We start from the raw sequence: 20,189 nt of genomic DNA, 5'->3' as shown, positions 1-20,189 counted from the left end.
CCTTTGTAGGTAACTTGCCTTTTTTCTCTTGCCAATCTTAGTATCTTGTCTTTGTCTGTGGTTTTGGTCAATCTGGCTATAATGTGTCTTGGAGAAGATCTTCTTGGGTTGATTCTACTTGGGGTCCTCTGTATTTCTTGGGAATGAATCTTTGAGTGCCTCTTTAGGTTTGGAAAGTTTTCTTGCAGGATCTCATGGAATAGATTTACTCTCAAGGGAGGTTTTGACTTTCTGTATTATAGCCTTTATCTCTAACAGGTCCATTAGATTCTTTTTTATGATGTTTATTTCCTCTTTCATATCTTGCAAAAATTTCCTCACCTCCTGGAACTCATCGACTCCTTTCTACTGCCTCTTCTACAGTTTGCTGTGTCTCTTTTCTTCCATCTCTGTTAGCTTTGTCAGTATGCATATTCTATATTCTTTATCTGACATTTCTGTGAGTTCAATTGTAGTGTTTGAGGATGAAGAGGAATTATACTTTTCCCTTGGAGGAGAAGTATTTTCTTGCTTTCTCATGTTTCTTATGACCCTGTGATGACTTCTGGTCATCTGATGCATGGTGCATTTCTTCCTAATTCTTGAAGTTCATACTGAGCATTCAGAGGCATGCAGGAGGAGGTGATCTGTAATTTCTTTTCCATTGCATTTTTTACTCTTTGTGCATCAGATTCAATAGGAATGGAGGAATATTCAGACCCTAATCATATTCAGATGTTTGGATACTGTTTACTTGGACCTGTCTAGACACTCAGTGCAAGGAGGCTGAATAGTCAAGGAATAAAGATAAAGAAAAGGAAAAAGAAGTATAGAAGTGGAAAGAAAAAAATAAAAGAAAGAAAAAAGATAATAAAAACTTTATATTTAAATTTTAAAATGCAAAAACATTATTTCACAGCTCAAGTTTAGTAGCCATCTCAGGATGGGCCTGTGTTTGTGCCTTTCCTACATGATATGGGAAAAGGCACAAATTAGCACACACTCACACACACAAACTTCTAAGGGCATTGATAATTGATTCTATGAAATCCTTGAAGAAAACCTTCCGATCCTAGAGAGTCATTCAAAGATCCAGTCTCAAGAAATACAACGGGCTGCAATAGAATCATCTCAGGAAGGTCTTCTCCAAGACACATTATAGCCAGATTTACCAAAACCATAGACAAAGACAAGATACTACGATTGGCAAGAGAGAAATGTCAAGTTACCTACAAAGGATATCCCATCAGGCTAACAGTAGACCTCTCATTGGAAACAATGTGAGCAAGGAAAGAATGGAAAAATATACTCAAAGTCTTAAGGGAAAAGCAATTTCAGCCAAGAATACTGTACTCAACAAGATTATCCTTCATATGGGGAAAAAAAGACAAGAACATTCTCAGATAAATAAAACCTGAAAGAATTTACCAACACCAGACCAGCTCTCCAAGAAATTCTGAAGGGAGTGCTATACCAGGAAAATTAAATACAGACACACAGAAATAAGAGTTCAAAAACTAAGCAAATGGCCAACTTAATCATACGGACAAGTCTGGAGTGGAATATTATATCTCAGAATTTAGTTAGTAAGATTGGACCACAACAGAAGATAAAGTACATGAGACTGAACTGATGAAGTAGAATTTTAAGACTTTTGACTAAAATATTGCTGAGTTTCTTCTAGGCTGCTTTTTGGTTTTAAGAAATTTTGTCTTATCTTGAGCTAGCAATAGGTTTATGTACCTACTATTTGAACAGAACCCTCACCTGTTTCCTGTCTTTAAGTTTTAAGCAAGATCTCTAAGCATTTATTTGATATATTAAATCTAAAACTGCTTTTCTTGAAATTAAAAAAATACCTATTTAATGACCATAGTAAGCTATATAGCATGAACTAGGTGCTACTTTATAGTATATTCATTCCACTTAGAGTTTTTTGGCTAAAGCCAGACATGTATTCACAGATATGTATATATCAGTTGAACTTGCTATTAAAAGTAGTTAGATTATTTAACAAGTGCTGTGAATCAATAAAATGTGGGGAAAAATAGGAGTTTAAAACAACTGTAGACACCAGAGATACTGTAAAAGAAGTGTGAGAAATGGCAGAGGGTGATAAATGGGGGGAAGGGGGGGATGATATATACATATATATATGTGAAACTAGAAATGGAAAATTATTGATGATAACATGTATAATTAAACCACTATGAAGTATTTTCTGGATGGGAAATCACACTTTTTATACCGTGACAATGCTCAGTAAATGAATGTAGATTAATTGATTAATTAAAAATAAAAAAATAATAAATAAATTAGTTAACTAAAAAATAATGAAAGTAATAATAATCTGAAAAAATGATGAAAAGCTATTTGATGATGATGATGTGGATAGTCATACATTTATCTTGACTGATAAGCCTGGTATGCCTTCTGGAAAATGAAATGTAATACACTGTAAAGATATATGTAATTTAAAGTAATAAAAAAATAATATTTTAATGAAAACCTGCTTCTTTTGAGTATTTTCTTGGGCCATTATATGTGTAATTTTTTTTAGTTGTCAAAGAGACCTATGGGAGGTGACAGCATATAGAGTGATGGTTAAGATACTGGACTCTCACATGAATAATTGTGGTTCTAGTCCCAGATATTGTGGCTTGAAAATTCTGTGTGTGTGTGTGTGTGTGTGTGTGTGTGTGCTCCTGAGAGGAGAATGTGTGCATGAATACCCAAAATCTCAGAATGAATGTGGATGAGAAGGGATTATGACCATCCCATGGGTTGATTTCTCACTTTCCCTCTCTCTGTCTCTGTCTTTCTGGTGAGCGCATGCACTCTATGACAAAAACCTTTAAAAAATGTTCTTTGGGACAGTTTCTTGATTTTTGATATAAAGCAATCCTGCTACATGTCATCTAAATCTCAATATTTTGGCAGATGAGAGTGTTCTGATATATCAGCAGCAAAAATTTTGTTAAGTTTTTATTTTATTTTTCTGAAAAGATTATATCTTGAAACAATTATACTCTTAATAGCACATTTCAAAAATGTTTTAGTCTTAAGACATTTGCTCACATTCCCAAGAATGTTAGAAAATGTCTCACCTCAGTTAAAAACTTATTTTCTTGATTCTAATAAAGAAGGAAGCATTTTCAACATATAAATTATAAGAAGCAGGTTAACATAAAGTTATGTAAAATGCTCAGATAACTTCCTTTTAAGGTTTGTTTATTTCCTCTGTGAGTGAAAAAGTTGAGCGTTTCACTCCCTAAAAAAGCGAGTGTCTCACTGTATCCCCAAGAGGATCTTCATACCATACCATCAACTCCTTGTCTCAGCCAGCCTATATCATGAGGCATATACATACATAAGCTAGGCATACTCAGGGAGGTCCTAGAATACAAACCAAGGAATTTTTGTTGTTGTTGCTATAGGGTGTGTGCACACACCAGAAAGACAGAGAGAGACGGAGTGACAGAAAGCAAGAAACCACTCCCCAGGAAGGATGCCCACGTTGCAATCCCTTCTCCTCCATTCTCCTCTCTGGGATCTTGGGCATGCATGCACATGCACCCGGTGTGAGTTTAACTGAGAACTTTTCCATGTGGATTCAGTGGTTTTACCTGTGCACTACTGCCTGGTGCCTCAAATAGACTTTTAAAACTTCATATTGGTATTTACCCAGTATCCTTGAGTAGATTACTACACAATATATACATGCTTTAAAAACCCCAACTGTACCCATAAAGGTGTACAATTATATGTAAATTAAGAACTACAATCAAGAGAAAGTAAAACAAAAATTTCAATATGTAGTAGATAGAAAGATTTAGTTTGCAAGTGACTCAATTAAAACTTGTTTAAAAATACAAGAATCTATTGGTTCACTTATTTGGAAAGTCTTGCTACAGGGTAGGATTATACAGAAGTTCAGTGATATCTTTAAGAACCTTCTTTCTGTTCTGAATTTCAAAGTAGTAGTCCAAAGTTACATGCTTCCTCATTTCATTTTAGTAATAGAGAGAAAGCATCCTTTCCCCAAACCACAGAAGAGTTTTTTTTTTAGAGTTTTTTTTTTTTTCTGTAGGACACGTGCACTCATGAGAAAGATAGAGAGAGATAGAGAGACAGAAAGTGAGAAATCATCCCCCCCCCGGGGGGATGGCCACACCACAATCTCTTCTCCTTCATTCTCCTCTCAGGATCTTGGGCACACATGCACACATGCCAGTGTGAGTTTAAGCCACTGGGTCCAGAACTTGAACCATGGTTGACTACATGGAAGTCCAGTGATGTAACCATTATGCCATCTGCTGGTCTCAGAGTCTTAAACTTCATACTTTTTGGATCCTTAGTGATAAATCCCTTTATTAAATGAGATAGGGTTACTCTAATTGGCCTAGCCTCCTCAGGATCCATGCCTGAAGCTGAGGATGTCATCAGCAGTATTCAAATCTCATTACAGTTAATCATGGGGAAGGATGGGATTATATTAGGACAACAATTCAATTTCTACTACAAAAAGACTATTCAAATGCCAACCATTCTCCAGTTTTTCTTTGAAATGGTTCCCATTGCTGCTGGAAGACTTTTTTTCTTTTATAGTAGTAAAGAAGTAGAAGATAAATAGCCTTTCAGTGAAAGTTATTTTAGTTATGATTATTATTACTATTATTCACATTTAATCACTGTACATCTCCACAGCATACAAAGTGAATCTTCCCAGCATGAATACACTGCATATCAGTCCAGTAAAATACATTACTATACAGGGGAAGTTATGTAGTGGGACTGGACCTATTGAATGACTCTACTTAAATTTTGTCAATGCAAATGGAAAATGATACTGATAATAAACTTCAAAACAATGCACTGTATGTAAGAAAATAATGACAAGCTCAGGGAAAAACAGTGGTACCGTGATAAAACTCAACATTGCAAGGCTGACCCAAATGGGAAGGTTCTGGGTTCAAGTATAAGATCTCCTTGAGTATGCCAGTCATAGACATGTCCATGAGTTAAGATTGACAGAAGGTGAAGGTCGATCACATCATCAAGACCTTGTTGGGAGTATGAGCTCTCCCCAAACCCCATGTCCCTTCCTCATGGAAGAAATTAATAAAATTTCAAAAACTAACAGCAGTCCTCTGACATAACAGTAAAGTATGTTTACCTCTCTACTACATTTCTAATGTTACTAGAACAAAGTGACAACAGCAAAGCAACCCAAGCAGTGAAGATCATGACAAAGCAAAGGAAAAGGTGAGGATGGTGTATGGAGAAAGAGAAATGTAAGGCTCTGAATAATTTTTTTAATTAAGCCTAAGACCAGCCCTGTTAATGAACCATACTGATTCCCAGTTAGAATGAGTGTCAGAAAGAAACTAGATGGCATAATGGTTGCATCGTTGGACTCCCACACACGACTGTAGTTAGAATACAAGACACAGTTGCTTAAAACTCACATGGTTGTGTGTATGTACATGCCCAAGATCCTGAGAGGAGAATGGAGAATATGGTAGTGGAATGTGGCCACCGCATTTGGAGGGTGATTTCTCACTTTCTGTCTCTATCTTGAGTGAGTGCATGTGACCTATAGAAACAATTTGTCTAAAAAAAAAAAAAAAAAAGATTGGCACCAGCAGTTAGTGTAATGGCTATGTCGCTATGTCGTTGGACTCCCACAAGTTGACCACGGTTCGCGTCCTGGATCCAGTGGCTTAAAACTCATGCCGAGCGCATGTGTGTACGTGTTCAAGATCCCGAGAGGAGAATGGAGGAGAAGGGATTGCAGCGTGGCCATACTCCCTGGGGGGTGATTTCTCACTTTCTGTCGGTCTCTGTCTGTCTGGCGAGTGCATGCACCCTATAGCAAAATCCTCTCAAAAAAAAAAAAAAAAAAGATGAGTGTCAGCAAACGAGATCATCGGGTCTATTCTAACACAAGCATCAAAGCCCTACACATAGAGGGGTGAGGTGAGAATAGATTTTTAAATCAATAACTTCATATCAAAATAAAAAAATAGACTTGGGGCAAATCTGTAGGTAAAGCTATTCTTGTTACATAAACAAGACTTTTATTGATTGGAGTTAACCAATAGCCATCATGTAATTAGGTGCTTTCTCTCTCTCTCTCTTATTTTATTTTTTTCAGTTTTTTTTGCTATAGGGCACATGCACTCTCCTGAAAGATAGAGAGAGACAGACAGTGAGAAATCACCCCCTGGGGGGATGGCCACGCTGCAATCCCTTCTCCATTCTCCTCTCAGGATCTTGAGCATGCACGCACATGCACATGCACCCGGCATGAGTTTAAGCCACCAAGTCCAGGACTTGAACCAGGGTCAACTACATGGGAGTCCAGCGACATAGCCATTATGCCATCTGCTGGTCCCAATGCTTATTTTTATGTCACAATAATTTGTACTCAATTTGCTTGAACATTGCTATTCACATTGATGTGGGCAGGAAAATGTGCCAAGATACACAATCACCAATCTACTTCCATAAAACATCCTCAAAAACTCAATACAACAAAAAAATTGCTTTAAGTATAGGGTCACTTCCATGTCTTTGCAACATTGTATTTACAATTTCTCACATAAGATTTTTTTTTGAGATTATTCAAGCTAATTTACTTAATATTGATTAAATATAAAATTTCACATGCAACACACCGCCATTATTATAGGATTTAGCCTTCTAAAGGAAATATTTAATAGGTATTCTGTTTTTCTGTTAATATTTTATGTGATACATTTTTGCATGTCATAACCTGAAAAGAAATGGCAATCTCAGTAGATAATATGACTTGTTGCTTATAATAAAACACACACAATTTCATGGTACTTCTATTTTATTGAGAAGATGTTGTGGTAGCTAAGCCAGTATACTAAATATATTGTACTCCTGGGTATCCATCCAAAGGATAGGAAAACACTCAGTAGGAAAAACACTTGCATATCAATGTTTACTGCAGTATTGTTAATAATTGCTAAGAGATTGAATCAACCCAAATTTACAAGAACAGATGAATGAATTGAAAAAAAATATAGCACATATACATTGTGGAATACTATCCAGTCATAAAAAAATGAGATCCTGGGACCAGCAGTTGGTGTAATGGCTATGTCACTGGACTCCCACATAGTTGATCGCAGTTCAAGTCCCAGACCCAGTGGCTTAAACTCATGCAGGGCTTGTGTGCGTGTGTGCCCAAGATCCTGAGAGGAGAATGGAGGAGAAGGGATTGTGGCGTGGGTGATTTTTCACTTTCTATCTCTCTGTCTTTCTGGCAAGTGCATGTGCCCTATAGCAAAAAAACTCTCAAAAAAAATGAGATCTTGACATATGATATAAAGTCGATTAGTATGGAAGACTTAATGCTAAGTGAAACAAGTCAGGCTATGAAAGACAGAGGTTGTATGTCCCCACTTAATATGCTGAATGTCTGTACTTTATGGCAGAAACTGAGATTGGAAGATATAACAGCAGGGAGGATAACTGTAGAGGCTAGAGACAGTATAGAAGAGGGTGGGTAATAGGGAGTGGGAGGGAGGGGTCAGAAAAAAATATTTAACAGGCACAAAAATGAAAAGTTACTTGTTGAAAATAATATATTTGGTAATATCTTTTGCCCAAGTAATATGGACTGCATTCATTCTACGAAAAATCATGTTATACACTGTAAAACTGTACAGTGATTAAATGGAAATTTTTAAAAATATAGACTAAATATGAAGTTTGTTTTATGTTAAAAGTGTATCCAAAAGCACTAGAATGAGAATACATTTTAAAACATATTATTTCAATTTCAACTTCTATTGCTTAATTTATTTAATGACTTAATAATTAGCTTGTGTTTGCATCAATATAGGAGAAATTCCTATGGATTTATGGATTTAAGATTTTGAAGATCTTTTTTAGAACTTTTTTTTTTTTTTTTTACAGAGAAATTTTTTCTATAGGGCACTTATATTCTCCAAACAGACAGAAACAGACAGAGAGATAGAAAGTGAAAAATCACCCCCAGGGGGAATGGGCATGCCACAGTCCCTTCTCCATTCTCCTCTCAGGATTTTGGGCATGAATTCACATGCACTCAATGTGAGTTTTAAGCTGCCGAGTGCAGGGCTTGAACCGTGGTCAACTATATGGAATTTAAGTGACATAAACATTAAGCCATCTCTGGTCCTTTGAATAACTTTTTGTGGGTCTGCAGCTTGAGTCCTGGGCCCAGCAACCTGAAAATCAACCAGGCTAATGTTCATGCATGCTCCAAATCCCAAGAAGTATATAGAGGAAGGGATTGTGGTGTGTCCATCTCTCCTTAGGAGTCATTTCTCACTTTTCCTTCCTGTTCTGTCTCTAATGAATTCATAAGCCTTATGGCAATAATCCCCTCTTCCCATGAAAACAAAATTACAGAAGTAGCATGGAGATTTCCTGACTCTCAAAGCCAGTTGTATTTCTGTTGCGTTTATATTTTAAAAAACCTTATGAATGTCTAGTATATATGTTCAATGTGCCATACAATGATTAAAATAGACTGTTCATATAAGATACTTTCTAATTATACTTTATTACATTCTGTCAGAAAAACTATATGCTATAATTTCTTTTAAGCATTTAGATATTCATGTTAATCTCATGGCCGCTAGTTGTAAATGTCAGATGTCATTTATATTTACTGTAAAGAATACTTAAAAATATAAATGTGGCTTTGGAATTAGGTAATGGATAGAAGCTGGAGAACTTTTGAGGAGTATGTTTTAAAAACCCTAAGTTTTTAGAATTCTAGAGGATGGGAAGGGTGGGAGGTATAGGAAAATCTTGGTTAGTGAATACAAAACTACAGCTAAGAAGATAAAGTTCTAGTGTTCTATAGAAAAGTAGGGTAGCTATAGTTAACAATAATCTACTGCATGTGTCCAAATAGATAAAAGAAAATTTAAACATTTCCAACACAAAGTAATAATGAATGTCTAAGAAGATAAATATGGACTGCCATTAATCCCTCAAGCTCACATCATACAGCAGGGATCAACAGCAGTGAGTGAGACAAACTTAGTCAGGAAGACTGCCTCAGACCTCTCCCAGACCAGTTTCTTTTTTTTTTTTTTTCTTTGGAGAGGTTTTTGCTATAGGGCGCGTGCGCTCGCCAGACAGACAGAGAGAGACAGAGAGATAGAAAGCAGGAAATCACCCCCCAAAGGGGATGGCCATGCCACAATCCCTTCTCCTCCATTCTCCTCTCGGGATCTTGGGCACGCACGCACACGCACCCGGCGTGAGTTTAAGCCACCGGGTCTGGGACTCGAACCGTGGTCGACTACGTGGGAGTCCAGTGACATAGCCATTACGCTAACTGCTGGTCCCCCAGACCAGTTTCTTTCAAATCCTTTCAACTGCCCCACATACATCCTAGACTGGTCTCTCTCACATCCTTTCACCATAATTAACCTCTCAAGTGCACTCCACAGAGCTGGTAGCAGCAACAGTCAGTGAGAAAAACAGTCAGGGAGATTACCTCACATCTCTGACTGCCTTCCAACTGCCCCAAGTCCATCCTGAACCAAATCCTCCCACATTCTTTTGCCACCATTAATCCCTCAAGCCTGCAGCCATGGAGCAGGGAGCACCAGCAGTCAGTTGGACAAACAGAGACAGAATGACCACCTCAGACGTCTAGCTGCGTTCTGCCCAATTAGGGATAGCTTGAACATTCTGATTTACTAAAACAGACAAGGACATAACAATTAGGGAAAACCAGAAAACAATATCTCTGATGAATATCAATGAAAAATTTTCAACAAGATACCAGCAAATTGTGTCCAATGACATGAAAAAGACTATACCCTACAAATAGGTACACTTTATTCCAGAGATACAAGGGTAGTTCAGCATATGTAAAACCATAAATGTAATACACTATATTAACAATAAGAAAAATAAAAACCATCTGATCATATCAATTGATGCAGAAAAAGGATTTAATACAATACAACATTCCTTCATGATTAAGACTCTCAGCAAAATCAGTATAGAAGGAACATTTTTCAACACAATAAAAGCCATCTATGAAAAACCCATAGTTAACATCATATTAAATGGGAAGGAGTTGAAAACTTTTCCACCAAAAACTGGAATAAGACGAGGTTTCCCCCTTTCTCCCCTCCTTTTCAATTTAGTACTGGAAGTCATAGCCAATGCAATCAAACAACAGACTAAAATAAAAGGTATTCAAAAGAGAGAAAAAGTGACATTATCTCTCTTTGTAGATGACATGATTATATAAATAGAAAGTCAAAAACAAAACAAAAATCTCCTGGAAATGATAAGTTATTTCAGTAAAGTGACAGAATACAAAACCAACATACAAAAATCTATAGCATTTCTATACACAAACAAGAATCAGAATGAAGTAGAATTCTAGAACGCAATCCCATTTGCAATAGCCACAAAAAGTATAAGATATCTAGGAATAAACTTAAGCAAAAATGCTAAAAACCTCTACAAGGAAAACTATGAAAAACTAAAAAAAGAAATTGGAAATTACACAAAAATGAGGAAAGATTTCCCATGATATTTAATTGGAAGAATTAATATAATCAAAATGTCAATACTACCCAAATAAATATACATATTTCATGCAATTCTAATCAAATGATCAGAGACATTCTTCTTGGAATTACATAAAACCATCATAGAATTTGTCTGGAATCATAAAAGACCTCGTATTGCCAAAGCAATACTGTACAAGAAAACTGTAGTAAGATGTGTTTCACTCCCTGACCCTATAACGTATTACGAAGCTGTGATAATCAAAACAGCATGATACTGGCACAAAAACAGGCAGATGAACCAATGAAACAGAACAAAGATCCCGGAATAAACCCCAATACACATAGTCAACTGATTTTTGGCAAAGGGCACTAGTCAATACAGTGGGGAAAAGAAAATTTCTATTGCAAATGGTACTATAAAAACTGAGTATTCACCTGCAGAAAGATAAAATTGAACTCACCACTTACAAAAATCATCCTTAAATAAACCAAAGATTTTAACTTAAAACCTCAAAGTATAAAACTACTGGTGAAAAAACACAGGGGAAACTCTTAGGGATATCAAAATAGGCAACAATTTCTTAAAAAGGCCCTCAAAGCAAAGGCAATAACCCCCAAAATAGACAAGTGGGAGTGCATCAGGTTAAAAAGCTTCTGCACAAGGGAAAAAACAGCAATAATTAGGGTGATTAGGCAACCCTTGGAATGGGAGAATATGTTTGCAAATTATGCCTCACATAAGGGACTATAAACCAAAATATACAGGAAACTCAAGCAGCTTGCCTGAAAAAAATTATCAACCCAAATAAATCAAGGGACAATGAGGTGAACAAACAATTCTCTAGGAAAGACATATGAACAGCCAAAAATCTTATGAAGAAATGCTTACCATCCCTTATAATAAGGGAGATGCAAATGAAAACCTCAGTGAGATACCAACTAACTCGAGTCAGAATGGCTAAGATTAAAACAATAAAAAATGATAAGTGTTGGCGAGGCTGTGGTGAAAAGGAAACTGTCTTGTAATATTGGTGGGAATGTAAACTAGTCCAGCCACTGCGGAAGACAATGTGGAGATTCCTCAAAGATCTTCAGATAGAACTTCCATATCTTCCAGCAATTCCACTGCTGGATATCGTCCCAAAGGATAGGAATACACTCGTCTGAAAAGTACACGAACTACATGTTTATTGCAGCATTACTCACATTTGTTAAGACATGGAACCAATCCAAATATCCATGAACAGATGACTGGATTGGAAAGTGTGGCATGTGCACACTACAAAATGACACTCAACCATAAAAAACAATAAGATGCTGGCATTTGATAGAAAATGGATGAATATGGAAGACTTACTATAAAGTAAAGCAATCTAGACAATGAAAGAGAGGCATTGTATGTCTCAACTTAATATACACTGAATGCATGCTCTGCACTCTATGTTAGAACTTGAAAGATTAAAAGATATAAAAGCATGGAGAACAATTGTGGATACTAGAGACAATGTGGGAGGAGTGCAGGAAATGGAGAAAGATGAAAAGAAGGGAATCAAGGGGGAAAAGAAAGAAGTAAAACATTTTTTTTAAATTTTCCATTTATTTATTTTTACATTTTTTCCACAAACATTTACATTACATACAAAAAATTTTTGCTCATACTCCATTGTTATTGACAGTTAATAAACAATTTTCAAAATTTCAGAATACTCAATTTTAAAGATAATGTTCAAAATATTTCTTATAATGTTGTATAATTTTGTTTGTGACTCTATAATAACAGGGACAGTATGATTTTAAATATTTTTGAGAAAATATTTACATGTCAACTACACAAATTGTTGAAAAGCAAACACTAGTCACACATAAATCTTCTCAATTCAGCCCTGCCTACCAAGTATTCTGTGATATACCATCTGCTAGCAAAGATCAGTCTCTTTTTCTTGCTTCAAAGTCTTTCTCAAGGGAACCAGCAGTTAGCGTAATGGCTGTCGCTGGACTCCCACGTAGTCGACCGCGGTTCACGTCCCGGACCTGCTACCATCTGGAGGCAAAAATCAGTCTCTTTTTCTTCCTTCAAAGTCTTTCTCAAGATAATCCTCTGATGTGGTTTCTATTTTGCAATCTCTACTGATTACAATGCTGGGCTAGGAAAGACCAGGTTATTTTATGTTACAAATTCTTTCATATATCTTCTCTAATCTTCTCTGTCAGACAGAACTATTTATGGGGCCATAAAACTATTTAGTTTTCTGTTTAATCTTCAAGTATGACATTTCAGTCAAAGCCCTGTCCAATAATGAGTATTTACAATTTCTGATTCAATGCAACAAGCATTATTGAACTTATTCAAATAATCCTTCTGCCACAAAATAAGAATACTCCCAAATATTTCCAATTCAAGAGGGGTCAGGAAGGAAGAAAAGTTTATGTTTCCATTTAAAGAAACAAACAAAATATTTTAACAAATTATTGAACCTATCAACAACTCAGAAGAAAATAAAATGTTTAAATTGGGAAAACAAAGCTTAGTAAAAAATTTAAATTAGTAATGTTTTTCTCCAAAGCCATAAAATTATATTTCGTGATTCCAGTGTTAGGTTCAAACACTTTTCTGTTGAAAATGCACTGTTACTGTGGTACAGTCTTTCCATTAAAATTCTGGGAGTTCACATTGAATGTTATTACTGATATTTCTTGTCCCTAGCATTAAATGGGTTATTTTCTTGATTTCCTTTTTTTCTCTTATTTCTGTATGTATCTTTAGTTTTCCTGGTTGAGCATTCCTTTCAGAACTTCTTGAAGAGTCTGTTACTGGCAAATTCTTTCAAGTCTTGTTTATCTGAGAATGTTTTTATCCTTTCTTTCCATATAAAAGATAATCTTGCCAGGTATAGTATTCTTGGCTGAAACTGTTTTTCACTTAACATTTTGAATATATTTTCCCTTGCTCGCATTATTTCTGATGAGAAGTCTGAGGTTAACCTGATTGGATAATCTTTATAAGTAACCTGATGTTTCTCTCTTGCCAATTTTAGTATCTTGCCTTTGTCTGTAGATTTGGACAGTCTTGCTATGATGTGCCTTAGAGAAGATCTTCTTGGGTTGATTCTATTATGGGTTCTTTGTATTTCTTGGGTCTGGTTATTTGAAACCCTCTCTAGATTTTTAAAGTTTTCTTCCCAGATTTCATGTTATTGATTATTAATGCCCTTATTAGTTTTATCACCTTCCAGGATACCAATTATCTAGATATCTGCATGCTTAATGCTTTCTAGTATTTCTCTTATAGTATTCACATTTATTTTTGTTATTTTCTCTTTTTTTTTTTTTCCTAGATCAAAGGTTTTCACTTCAACTTCCAAGATTCAGTTTTCTGCATGGACTAATCTGATTTTAATACTTTCAAGGGAGATTTTGATTTCCTTAATGGCATCATTCATTTCTAATAGCTCCATTTGATTCTTTTCTATGGTGTGTATTTCCTCTTTCAGATCATGGAAGAACTTCAACACCTCCTGGAACTCATTGTCTCTTTTCTCCTGCATCTTCTGGAGTTCACTATCTCTCAGCTCTTGCATCTCATTTAGTTTTGTCACTATGAATATTCTTCATTCTCTGTCAGACATTTTCATGAGATCTACTGTACAGTCTGTGGACGATGAGGGATTGTTCCTTTCCCTTAGGGAAGAGATATTTTCTTGATTTCTCATGTTTCTTGCGCCTCTGTGGTTGTTTCTGGTCATTCTCTGACAATATCTATCCTCCACTTGTCTGAGCATTTTGGGAGTCTAGGAGATGGAATTTGGAGCATAGCTTCCCTGAACATGCCAGGACACACCTAAGCTTTAAAATGGCTTCTTTCTGAATATTCTAGGAGTCTAAGAGATGGAGTTTAGCAGAAATAAGACATTTAAGGATCTCAAAAATAAAAATTACTTGTCAATGATAATGTGGATAATACTACTATCTTTAACTGGACTAATATACATTGTAACCATGTTCACAAAATTCATTTTGCATGCTGTAATGATACACACTGATTGAATGTATAAAATGTAATAAAATATTTAAACAATATGATGAATATGGATGTTGGGGTCTGTAGTGGGAGTCACTTTGATAGTGCAGGCTACCTGGAGAAGAGAGTGGGAGGCTTGGTTGCAGCCCACCTAGTGTTATCATTGCAGTGTAGTAGGCAGAGTGCCTCACACATCAGGGCAGGTTGAATTTGGAGGGGGCAAGGAGGATGGGTAGGTGGGGAGGTTGGCTGCCAGCACTAGGTCAGCCTGTGACTGCAATGCAGAGAGGTGATTTGTGATTGACATGGTGAAGAGTCTCTGTTGTGAGGGATGGGGACTGGCTAAGGAAACCACTCAGCCATAAAAATCATTGAGAGCTTGGAATCTTATAGAAAGTGAATGAATATGGAAGATTTACTGCTAAGCAAGGCAAGCCAGACTATGAAAGAAAGGAATTGTATGTCTTCACTCAATATATATGAAATATCTGCACTCTATGGCAGAAACTGGAATATTGGAAGGTATAAAATCATGGAGAGCTACTTTGGATACTAGAGACAATGTGTAAGGAGGGTAGGAAATGGGAGGGAGTAAGAGGGAGGGACTCAAGGAGAAAAAGAAATAAAAAAAGAAAAAAATGCATAAGGAACACAGAACTGGAAAATTAGCTGTTGATAACAATGGGTACGGTAATATCTTTGACTGGACTAATATAAAGTGTATTCATGCAGAGAAAATTCATTTTGTGTGTGGTAATAATATGCAGTGATTGAATGTAAAATAAAAATAAAATGTAAAAACAAGAAAGAAACAATATCTCAAGGAACTAGGTTTGTTTGTATTGTAATTTCCCATGGACGGAAGTTGTTAACTGTACCCTCATAGTGCCACAAATTCATTTTTCATTGTAGCAATTCCAAAAAGAAGGTTTGTTTCTCTTATATGCAGATGAAATATCTTTTCTTCTCCTGGCTGGTAGTATTCGTGGTTGGCTGGATTATATTTGTATAGTATTCTACTTATACAGAGAAAATGACTGTAAGAAAATATTAGTCACTGTGGGTAACTGAAACTGCACAAAGTGAAGTGGTGGATAAGGGGGTACTACTGTAGCTTCAAAATGCTGTGCACACCCCAAGAGCAACAAGCTCTCTCATCGTCATTTAGTTGTGTGACAAGTACAAGACTGGAGTTATTGACAGGCCATGTAATAACTTCTGTGTTACAGAAACTCTTTACTTTGAAAGGTGCTTATTCAGCAAGCCCAACAATCAGATGTATTTAGGGATTTTAGATAATTTTGCAGATGTCCTGAAATGTCAAATGAAATAAGCACTTTATCTTGACTTTTGAGCTGATTTGAAACCAAGAAAAGAAATAAGTGTTATTGGATAAGCCAACTGGAACAACTACTGTACAGAGATTCAAGGAATTGATCTTCAGTCTCTTTAAGGCAAAGTTGGGTGACCAAGGAAACCTCTGTGAATTGGTAATTCTCATCCTGACTGTGGCTGATGGTGACAAAGATGGGCAAGTTTCCTTGGGAGAAGTAAAGGCAGCATGGGCAATTCAGATGAATGAATTTATTTTCATGGTGATACTTCAAGATAAAGAACACCACCCACCCCCAATTAAAGGGCTTCTGTGGTGACCTCTATGTGACAGAAAGTGTTGCATATAACTTTTCTTATGAAATAAGCTTCCCATGTGATATGGAGGTGTTTATCCCATCTAGGTTCTGAAGAAGCATGGATAATTTGTTCACATCATTTTGACCTGGAAAGGCTAAAGTAGCCATAAGACTTCTAGAGTTTTGGAAGATGTTTTCTTTGGCCCCTGTGTGATACTAGTGTCAGAAACCTAGGGTACAATGATACATATGATTTGAAAATAGTGTATATGAGAAAAATTGTGCCAGAGACATGCCTGAAAGAAATTATTAAGAATCTTCACTGTGAATCTGACTTAGACTGTGTCAATTGCACTGACTGAAGGACTAGCTGTGATCAGAGTACCCTAAATTGTACTTCAGAAGTGATATAACTGAAACAAAAGTCTGTCAGTTGCTTAAAGACTACCTATTGCAGGGTGCTTCAAATGACATTTATGAAGAATTAGAAAAGCAGCTTTATTCTTGTATTTCTATGAAAGTCACAGCAAATTAAATGTAAATGTAACTTTGTCTAATGCTGAAAAACCTAAAAACATTATTGTGGGAAAAAAATCTACAAAAAATGACTTTGAAGTTTATTTAAACATCATCACCATTGTAGGAAACTTGCTGCCTCTAAAGAACAAATTTGAACATTTTAAAAAATGGCTTTGGATCCCTGCCAGTTAAACAAAACTCACTTCTGGGCCCAAGAAGGCATTATCTTAAGTACATGAGATTGCTGAATCAGTAACAGGAAATATAGGATCAATATATCCAAAATATTTTGTTCCTACTCTTTTAGAAGCGGTTTTCCAGTTCCCAAGTACATTAACTGTCTATTTTGACTAATGACTTAAATGCTGTGAAAAGCCTCATTTCATAAACATCAAAGGTGAGTGTTTTGTAGGTTATTGGCCAAATTACTACTGCTAGAAACATTGTTTAACATTGAAGCTGCTATTTAAAAAAGGAAGTTTATACATAAATGTTACTAATGTCTTAGTATGGTAAAATTTGCACATTAAGAAGTTGAGACAATGAAGCAGATAAAATCCTTCTTTTATAAACAAATGTTTGTTTCATAACATGGTTTATTGTATGACAGAGTGTGAATTTTTAACCTCATTCCAATATATAATGTGTAGCATCAGAATGTTTCTCTAAGTGGCTCTTCTTTCTGGAAGTGTTATACTTGATAATAGGCAATTTCAGTGGCCCAAATTGAACTTTCATCAGACTGAAATCTCAAAAGGTCCATCTTTACCTACCAGCCAATCTAGCCCTTTCAAACTAGCAACCTATGACCATAAACCCAAGCCAGATACACATTTCTGAATCTGAGCTTTGGAGAAAGTGAGACTATGAGCCAGACTCTAACATTTTTTCCCATGTAAACTTTTTATACAAGTTTTAATATTTATTCTTCTTATTTTCTTTATGTATATTCACATCTGACATGACATTTCAAAATCTCCATAATGAAGTACATCTTCTTGGAGAAAAGTGTCAATATTTTCTCCTTAAAGATTTCACTTGGTAAAAGTACATTTGTCAAATCTACGTGACCTGCATTAGACAGCCTTTTCTCAAAAATTAAAGCCATGAAATAGCATCAGTTTTGTTTTAAAGTACTTTTATTCTCATTAATCATTTTAATATAATAAATGGAGGGAAGAAAATTTTAAAAGATGATTAATATGCAAAATACCATCAATTTTATTATTATATTGTATTTATATACTGAAAAATTATACTGTACTTCATAAATGTGTACATAAGATTGCTGATGTGTCCACTAAGAATAATACTAATACTAATTTTAAATAAAATAAAATATCATATGGCTTACAAGGGTTCAAATTTATTTTAAAACAATTTTAGAACAAAACCATTAGTTCTATTTAGTAAAGACTCTGCCAATAAGATCTCAGAAAGAAAGGAAGAACATGGAAGAAAAAAACTTCGTATCACCTTAGAAATTTCCAAGTTATGAACACACTCTTGGTAAAAATATTGATGTTAAAGATGTTGATGATCAGGGTCAGCAGGTAGTGTAGTGGTTAAGGTGCTGGACTCCCACATGGCTGGCCACTGTTTAAGTCCTAGACCCAGAAGCTTGAAAATCATGCCAGGCAGGTGCACCTGTGTGCCAAAAATCCCAGGAGGAGAATGGAGTAGAAGAGATTGCTGTGTGGCCATCCTCCTGTGAATGGAGGGGCGGGGAGTGATTTTTCAATTTACCACTCTCTGTATCTCTTCAGTGAGCACATGAAACCTGTGGCAAAATGCTAAAAAGAATTGCTGATAATGGGTGCTCAGAAGGATGTAAAGAAGACAGTTGCTACAGGGCCAGTTGGTGTCATAGTGATTAAAGTGGCTGGATTGCACATAGCTGACTGCATAGTTCAAGTTCCAGATAAGTGACTTGAGAAAAATGCCAGGTGTATGTGTGCACATGTGTATGTGTGTATGTGTGTGTGTGTGTGTATGCACTCAAAATCCCAAAAGGAGGGAGAAACGGAGGTGAAGGGATTGAGGTGTGACCATCCCCCTGGGAGATGTTTTCTCATTTTTCTATATGTTTCTCTTGGTCAAGCACATGCATCCTATAGCAATTTTTTTTAAAGAAGTTTTTGTGCTACTACTGTATCTTAAAAATGGAAGAAGGGGTTTATAATCAAGTAAACATTTGGCTTGTAGAAGCTGGAAAAGGAAAAGAAGTAGAGTTTCTAGCAAAGCCCCCAAAAGAAATAGTTTCCTGTACAGATTTTAGAGAACTGGCTTCCGGGATTATGAAAAATAAATTTGTTTTATTTTTTAAAAAATTTGCCTGAGGGTGTGTGCACTCACCAGAGAGACATAGATAGAGAAAGCATCCCTCCTATCGGGAAGGGTTATCCTGCAACTTTTTCTCCTTAATTTCTCTCTCCTTTTGGGATTTTGGGCATGTAAACACACATGCCTGGCATGTTTATCAAACTGCCAGATGCAGTACTTGAACTATGTAGTCAGCCATGTAAAATAATTCTCCTTAACCACCAGGCCATGAGGTGGCCATATTTATGTTTTTTAAAACCACTAATTTTGTAGTAACTTACTACCATAGCAATAAGAGACTAATACTAATTTGGAGAATACCTGTATATCTATGTGTGTGTGTGTGTGTGTGTGTGTGTGTGTGTGTGTGTGTCTGTTTTCTAAATTTTCTTTATTCTTTTTCTTTTTGGTTTTTGCTTTAGGGTGAATGTGCTCACCAGAGGAAGAGAAAGAGAGATAGAGAAAACACGAGAAATCACCCTGGGGTGGGGGAGGGTGGTATGGATGGCCATACTCACAATCCTCTCTTCTCAGGATTTCGGGCACACAGAATCTAAATAGAAATCAATGAACAGTCTCACTCTCACACAATACCTTATTATACTGTGGATAACTGAAACCACAGAAAGCAAAATTACAAATAGGGGAGACTACTATATGTGTTTATCTTCACTCACTAATACTTTGTCCAATGTGATTTTTTAAAGAATTATCTTATTTATCTGTATTGATCTATTTATTTTAATTTGACCAGAGAGAAAGAGAGAGAGAGAGAAAGAAAGTGAGAAAGCAAGTCACGAGTTCCGGGACTCAAACTGTGGTTGGCCATGTAGAGGTCCAAACCCTTAACTACCATGCCATCTGCTGGTCCCTGTCCAATGTAATTTTTGTGTACACTATTTTTATTTAAAGCAGTCTCAGCATGCTTTATGATTTAGCATATTAACCCTATCTCTCTGATTTACTCTAATAATAGGAAGTTTTCTTATGGAGTCTGAAAGCATGAAATATACAAAATGTATTATTTGAAATTATTTCTAAAGGCAGTTAGAAGTCAAAAAATTGATACTATATATTTTTTTTGTCCTCATCAGAAATAACCTGTTTTACATTTGTTTCTCCCTGTAATCTCAATTGTTGGTTCATGTACAA

The 20,189-nt window shown here is 35.9% G+C and overlaps 1 pseudogene; it reads left to right on the top strand.

Moving 5' to 3' along the window:
- The window catches only part of LOC102493168 (protein FAM69A-like), a 37,769-nt pseudogene extending 20,987 nt beyond the window's left edge, over positions 1-16,782 (top strand).
- Positions 16,783-20,189: the final 3,407 nt, after the last annotated feature.

This window comes from Tupaia chinensis, unplaced genomic scaffold, assembly GCF_000334495.1.
Source record: "Tupaia chinensis unplaced genomic scaffold, TupChi_1.0 Scaffold000034_1, whole genome shotgun sequence".
Lineage (NCBI taxonomy): Eukaryota > Metazoa > Chordata > Mammalia > Scandentia > Tupaiidae > Tupaia > Tupaia belangeri.
This window is presented reverse-complemented; position numbering and strand designations above follow the sequence as displayed.